The 7,997-nt window shown below is 27.9% G+C and overlaps 1 pseudogene; it reads right to left on the bottom strand.

Moving 5' to 3' along the window:
• Window positions 1-1,540: 1,540 nt before the first annotated feature.
• LOC147065790 (uncharacterized) lies at window positions 1,541-4,108 on the bottom strand (annotated as a pseudogene).
• Between the last annotated feature and the right edge of the window lie 3,889 nt (window positions 4,109-7,997).

Raw genomic sequence — 7,997 nt, 5'->3', positions numbered from 1 at the left:
GCATTTCAACCTCAATATTAAGGGTTTTTCATGTATATGTCAAGCTATTTTACGATTGTGATACTAACATATCGGTATAGAAGTTATTATTGGCAATGCGTAAAAAAACAAGCAACATTTTTAGTAAAGCTATTGCCCTTACAAGCTCTAGGCTCTCTAGTGTTTGGTGGAAAGCAATAAAACCACCAACTACACGGCTTTCCTGTTTAACATACTCGAGTGAAACACACATATCATATCTTGTGGCTTAGATTAATAGGAAAATACGTACATAACCATAGAAAAGGCACTCAATGTAGAGTCCAATATATATTTTGTAAAGTTATAATGTAACCATAGCTTTAAAAAATTTATGATGATTAAATTGTACATAACGATTAAAAAGTGCTCTAAATTATATTAGATGGCTATAAATAATGGTACGAAATCTGTGTATTAGTTGTAAGTACTAATTCTTATATAACTATTTAGTTATTTATTCTTCTATATCGAATGGTATTTTATGGCAGTAAAATATAAAATATATCTGTCTCATATGTATTTTCTTAATTACACTTTGTTTTTTAAAATAAAAGTATAAATTATAAATCCTTTTACTACCTTTTTGATATAAGGCTTTCAAGTAAAGCTAATATTATTAGTATTGTAATCTTATTTTATAAGATCGTGATATGTTTTTTAAAAATTTACGACTATTATTCTCCCTTGTAGAAATTCGGGTGTTTACATTAGATTAGTTGTGATGTATAATATTTTGAAATTATAAGTATTGTAATTTTGAAGACTTTCTAGAAGTTTTTACATTATATTAGTTGTAGAGGTATAATATTTCATGAAATAAATACTATTTTGATTTTAAGCCTTTCAAGAATTATTGACATTAGATTATCTGTAGACTTTAAATATTTTATGAAAACTGTATTATTTACATTTTGAAGCTTTTTCTAGAAGTTTTGACATTAGATTATTTGTAGACTTTAAATATTTTATGAAAACTGTATCATTTACATTTTGAAGCTTTTTCTAGAAGTTTTGAAATTATATTTGTTGTCACTTTATATATTTTATGAAAACTGTATCATTTACATTTTGAAGCTTTTTCTAGAAGTTTTGAAATTATATTTGTTGTCACTTTATATATTTTATGAAAACTGTATCATTAACATTTTGAAGCTTTTTCTAGAAGTTTTGAAATTATATTTGTTGTCACTTTATATATTTTATAAAGTCTTTACTATTTATATTTGAAGTCTTTCTAGAAGTTGTTCGAATTCACTTTTATGCCCATATATGACAGCATAAATAAGTTTAATGAACATTAAAAAAAGATCGATTATGCATTCATCTATATAAGGAGTTGCATCTTTTATAATATCACAATTAATTGTTTATATTATGTTTTTTTAAATATTTTTTACATTTACTATAGATAAATTATATATATAATTATAAAAACAAGATCTGTATCTTTAGTTCATATGGGTAGAAAAGGGGTGTTTTAAAAAAATATGGTAACTAAATCGAATTTAATTATTTTTCTTTATAGCCTATCGAAGTATGCTTCTGCGAGCTTAAGTTCCCCTAGACCTCTCTTTTCTCTGATTTTCATAACTGTTTGGTGTGTTATGCTGTCCGGGACATCAACTCTACCAGGGAGAACGCTATAGTGACTGAAAGATAAAACTGAGCTGGCTTCTCCTTTGGTTTCGCTCATAAGTTCTTTGTTAAAACCGAAGCTTTCTCTTACAGGCAGGTATCCCGTTACAGTTGTTCTTACACCTCTTTCATCTCTGTATTCTTCGACATTACCTCTCCTTTTACTCAAAGCATTTACGACACCACTCATTGTTTCATTACTGACATTAACTTCAACGAAGAAAAGTGGTTCATATAAAATAGGATCAGAGTTCATGATAAGCCCCTTACATACGCTCACAACTGGCGCTGTAATTTGATTTCCTGTTCGATGAATAGCATCGGCGTGCAGAGTCAAATCCACGAGGTTGAATCTTACGCCTCTGAGTTGTTCACCGAGAAGTGGACCTCTCGTAGTTACTTCTCTAAAACCTTCTCTCATAAACTCTTTAATTTCGTTGAGATAAGCTATTCCCTTCGTATCATCAACACAAATATTAGGACCTTTATCTTCGGGTCCATAAAATAGAATCTTCTTAACCCAATCATCATTAATATCAAGGTTATCTCTAAACAAAGCTGCCCTCTCTTTAGGATCTTTGTTTACGAGCTTGCCGTTTACTATACCATCAATAATTTCCTCTTCCAATTGATCACAAGTCATATATATTCTGTTGTGTTTATTCGCACTCTTTGACATCTTTGAATTATTTGTACTTCCCCTAATTCCTTCGATATAACTTACCAATGGTTCTCCTGTCACTATTGGAATCTGAGCATATTCTTTACTAAGATCACTAAGAGCAATTTCTAAATGTAACTCACCAGCGCCAGCAATTGTACACTCTCCATTGTCATTAAAGTTAATGACACACAAAGGATCACTCTTACTCAGTTTAAGAAGACCTTCTTTCAATTTAGGAAGCTCTGAAGCGTTTTTAGGCTTGACACTGTATTTCACAACGGGTGATACACTAAACTTCATGGACCTGATGTTATGGGCAGCACTGAAATTTGTAATTGTACCTGTCTTTTTCAGCTCATTATCAATTCCTATTACACCAATAATATTACCAGCGGGACAATCTGGAACATCTTTAATAACTTTTCCCATCATCACCACTGCCCGTTGAATATTCCTATGGAATAAATCATTTTTACTCCCTGGGACATAGTCTTGACCCTGAATTCTAACTGGTTTTCCTGGCGTAACTCTTCCAGCAAATACACGGCCAAAAGCTATAAACCTATTATCCCCATATGGAACCATCTTACTTATGTAAAGCATCAAAGGGGCTTCTTCACTACTATCAGCATTTCGAATAGCTACCATAGCCTGATCTTCTGGTCCTTCATAGAGTAGAGATGCTCTGTATTTTTGACTTTTGATCGGTGATGGTAATTGTAAAATAATTTGCTCGAGAAGCACATCAGCAGCAGGTAACCATGTTCTCATGACAATCTTGAAGAGCTCTTTACCGGTTCCGTAGAAATTTGCTTTAGAACAATCAACTTTAAATTTAGCGAGATAATCTTTAATGCCCTGTATATCACCATTATTGCACATTTCTGTCACCTTATAGATTGGATTAAGAACAAAAACAATGAATGGTCGTCTCTCATTTGGACCTTTCTTTACAAAGGTGCCTGTCTCATCGAATGGATCGTCACTTGTAAAGTACATTTTGGTGCTCCACAATAACTTGCAAAACTTTGCCTCGGCATCCTTAACATCTTTCTTCTTAAATCTGTAGAGATAAAAACTTGCAAACTGTCGAAGTGTAAATCCCCATTGCTGTAAACCACTGCAGAAAGAAACTTCATTTAGTTCGGGTTCTAATGACGGAACACTAAATTCTGGATTATCATAGGCGAGTCCTATTGTTTGTAAAGTAGAATTGAAATTTTCAACCACCTTTCTTAAGTTAGTAAATAAGTCTTCTTTGCTAACTTTTAACTCAAGAAGAGCACGATCAAGTTTGTTCAAACAAAGAGTAGGTTTAATTCTTTCGGAAACAGCCTGGCGAAGAACAGTCTGGGTTTGCACACAAATACCATCCACACAATCAACTACCACAAGAGCACCATCAGTAACTCTCAATGCTGCTGTAACTTCAGATGAGAAATCGACGTGACCAGGACTATCAATTAAATTGATCAAAAAATCATTTCCTGAGAATTTCTCCTGACAATAAGTTTCTAATGTCTCTTCTTTCATGGAAAATTGCATTGAAATAGCGGTGGATTTGATAGTTATACCACGTTGCTGTTCATCAGCTCGCGTATCCATATATCGACCACCTCCACTATCAACCGAAGCTATTTTCGCTTTAATAACTAAGGTATCTGTAAGTGTACTCTTTCCATGATCGACATGCGCAATCACAGAGATGTTACGGATATTCGACTGGTTATGCATCAATTTATGGACCTTGTCCATTGTAAGATCGACCATTTGAGGGGATCACAAAAAAAATATTTATGTAATTGAAATAATACAAGAAAAATTAAAAAGAAGGAATAAATAATTCTTATCAAAGAAATATAAAGAAGAGGATAAATAATTACATTTTAGAAATTGTGGGGGATAAGCAAAAATTACTATCCACAAAATTAAAAAGAAATAGTTCAATAATTCCCAAAAATGTTATAAAATCTAAAAAAATATTTTGATATTGAATTTTTCAATAAGGAAGGAGTTAATCTCACTATCAAATAGTTTGCATCAAATATTTCTAAAAGGAGGAATAAATAAGTCCCATGAAAAATTTGAAAAAACAAGGAATAAATAAGTCCCATGAAAAATTTGAAAAAACAAGGAATAAATAAGTCCCATGAAAAATTTGAATAAACAAGGAATAAATCACACCATTTAATATTTTATATCAAATGTTTCAAAAAAGAAGGAATAAATCTAACCATCAAATGTTAAAAAAAAGAAGGAATAAATCTCACCACCATATTGTAAGAAAGAAGAATAAACAATTCCATCAAAGAATGTAAAAAATTGACACCAAAGAAGATCTAAAAAATTATAAGAAGAAATAACATATGTAGGATATCAAGATTTAATGTTTTGTATTTTATGCCACAAGAATATTTATTAGGGGTTGATATATATTCGTGATTCTAAAAAAGATGAAAATTTTGATGATAACAGAATTCAAAGATTATTTCAAGAATTAGATACCACCCCTTTTAACTTAAAAAAAAAATTTAATTGGAATTATTTATCACCCTGATTCAATTATATGCTATCATTGCATTAGCTTTACAATTTAAATCGAATACTATACACATTTAAATGAGTTATTCAAATAATTTTTATATCCAGTCTTAGTATTTTTAATAAAGGCTATTTTGTGTATAACAAGAACATAACCATACTAAGTAGTTTCAATATCTTATGCAATAAATAAGTGTATTCTTATCTGGCTAAAATATTATTTTAAATCAATCAGTAGTTTATCTACTGTTATTAACCGGTCGATGAATCTCTGACTCTATACATTAATTTTCGGTTATATTGTAAATATTAGTTAAAAGTAGGTAAACTTACTTGGCTTGTAAATCAAATAGACAAGTAGTTGTAATTAAAACCTCTAATTTTAATGGGCAAGAGTATATTTGTGAATAGCTCACGGGAAAATATTCACATTATGCTTGAATATAAAATCCAAAATTTCAATACCAATCTTATCACACCCATAAAATGATTTGTTTTAATTATATTTGGTATGCTAGAATAAAATTTCAAATATTTTACTCAATAATTTTAATCAATCTGATACTATAATTTAAATTCAAACTCTGTATATTATCAACTTTACTTTTCACTGTTTCATTTTAATGATCTAAAAATACTTAAAACACTTCATCAAAGTTTATGTAAAATAATATTATTTGTGCATTTTAATCCTATTTTTTTTTTTGATTTTATCCCATTTATTATGATTTTTATGTTTTGAAAAAATTTAGATTATATTTAAATTTCCACTTTTTTGATAGTACATAGTGTAGTTAAAAATTATGGATACTTAAGGAAGATAATAGAATATCGAGCTATTATACAAATACGCCGAATTTTAAAATATATTTATAACAAATTGTAATCTTTTAGACGCTTCAAAAGAGAATATATAATCAAAATATTTCAAAATTTAGAGTAATTTATTACATAATCATAATTTCAATGTTCATTATCAATAAGCGGCAAGGGTAATTCTAAAATCGAATTAAATGGATCCGAACCCACGGATACCTTTCTAAAAAAAAGTTTTATATATATGCACTAAGACATGCTATTGGGCTTCAAAATACTATATAGCCATCGTTTTGCAACTTTTTTAAACATCTTATTTGTATATATTTATGGGCACATATGATTTTTAACCGCACCAAATTTTCTGGCTGCACTTTAAATTACTTGAACAAACAAATCAGTTAATACTTATTTCAATACTTTCAAACCTCCTCAACCATTCAATATTATTTATTCATGCGTCTTTCATTACTGAATACTTTTGTTTGTATATATGTTTCTGCTTACTTTGGCATTCCAAATGTTTGATATACAACTTTTGGTAGTTCATATTAAATGCCATTTACCAATATCAATAAGTAAAAAGTTGTGATAGATTTCTTTTTATCTTTAACAAGATATGGATCAATGTCTTATTGGGCTTCTAACATGAATTTCGATTTATTTGAAATAGAATTTAAATTTTAGTTAATTATAATTAAAATACTATAAAGGGTATTGTTAAATTCAAATCTGCGATTTTACATTTTGATTATGTGATAAGGATAAAGGGTTTTACGGGCATAATGAGCAAGAAAAGCTGTGTGTATTTTTCATAACTGTATATTCATCGCATCTTTTATCGTTTCTACGACAATAAAAATGCTTTCAATATATTTTTATTTTACTAGTATGTTAGCTAATATGCGTAAATAATTACATATTAGCTATGAATACTATCAATCTGGATTAAGTTAATCTACCCGAATTTTTTTAAATAAAATAATAATTAAATTAGGAAATTGGATTGATTTGTATTTTAAGATCTAAATCACAAAATTTATACCTTACATCAACTTGTACAAAAGCATGTCTACAAAGCTTGTCTAATCAAATCCAAAAAATTATTATCTTCGTACCTTGATATTTATTGATTATAGGATATACAATGTTTTAAAAGTAATAATATCAATAATTTTCTGGATTCATAATGAAATACTCGCACTTATTATGTCTATTTTCTATAAAAAAATGTTGTGACAGAATATATCATGAAAAAAACAGTTACCTATTGTGAAAAAAAAATTTATCTTATTTTAAATATTTTCTAAGCTATATGATAATTGTTCTACTTTTTTATGACACATTTTTCTAATTAAAGTAAATTCTATACAACTATGTTTAATATGACATAATTAATCTTAGATATATGATTAAAAATTGCTTTTACTAAATTTTAAAATAGTGCAATCAAAATAAGAACAAAAATATTATGTTTCGTTGACACTATTGTATATTTAAAGGTTTTAATCTAGTATTTTATAATCAAAAATTAGGTTTTAAGATGTATTATAATATCATCCTTTTCTTATTGTTTTTTTAAAACACATTATTTTTATATAAACTATATATTCTTAGCTCCAAAAGCATAAAAAAGCCCGCTAGTGCATATAATCAAATTCTAAATGGGTTTTCAAGTATCGATTCCAAGTTTTTGAATTAACCTATGACTCGCCAAGTTGTATAAATTATATTAATCATGCTTTATGTAGATCAAATAACATTTAAATAAAGATTTTATGACACTAGTATATAGATTCTCTCTACAATAGATGTTTTTTCTATTTGAAAAATCATTTTAAAAGAATTATATATTTTTGTAATTTACAAAATGATTTGAGTTTTTTTATGATTTGATTGCTACATGGTGATATTTAACCTGATTACTCCTATAAATATAAAAATTGCTATAGTTTAATGGACAACTTTAAGATTTAATTTTTATTACCTTCATATTAATTATACAACGCTTAGGATAATAAAGCATGTAATATTGATCTTTTTTTGTCACATTAGAAATAAAAAATTATATCACGTGCAACTAAATCACTATTTTATTGTTTTTATTTTATAAAAGTTTTTTATTTAACTTTTCTTATTACGTAATGCAAAATGATAAACAAATCTTGAAATAAGATGCTCTAATATAAAAAAACGCTTAAATTAAACTCTATTTTTTTTGCTTTTCATCATAACGCAACATATTACTTCTCATAGATCAAGTAACTTATATTATTTGATACTAAAAATTAATTATATTTATTTATTTTATGGGTTAATA

This window comes from Rhyacophila brunnea, unplaced genomic scaffold (assembly GCF_057557595.1).
Source record: "Rhyacophila brunnea isolate RB1 unplaced genomic scaffold, BYU_Rbru_1.0 scaffold_57, whole genome shotgun sequence".
NCBI classification, from domain to species: Eukaryota; Metazoa; Arthropoda; class Insecta; order Trichoptera; family Rhyacophilidae; genus Rhyacophila; species Rhyacophila brunnea.
The sequence above is the reverse complement of the archived record's forward strand: the minus strand, read 5'-3'. Positions and strand labels throughout refer to the sequence as shown.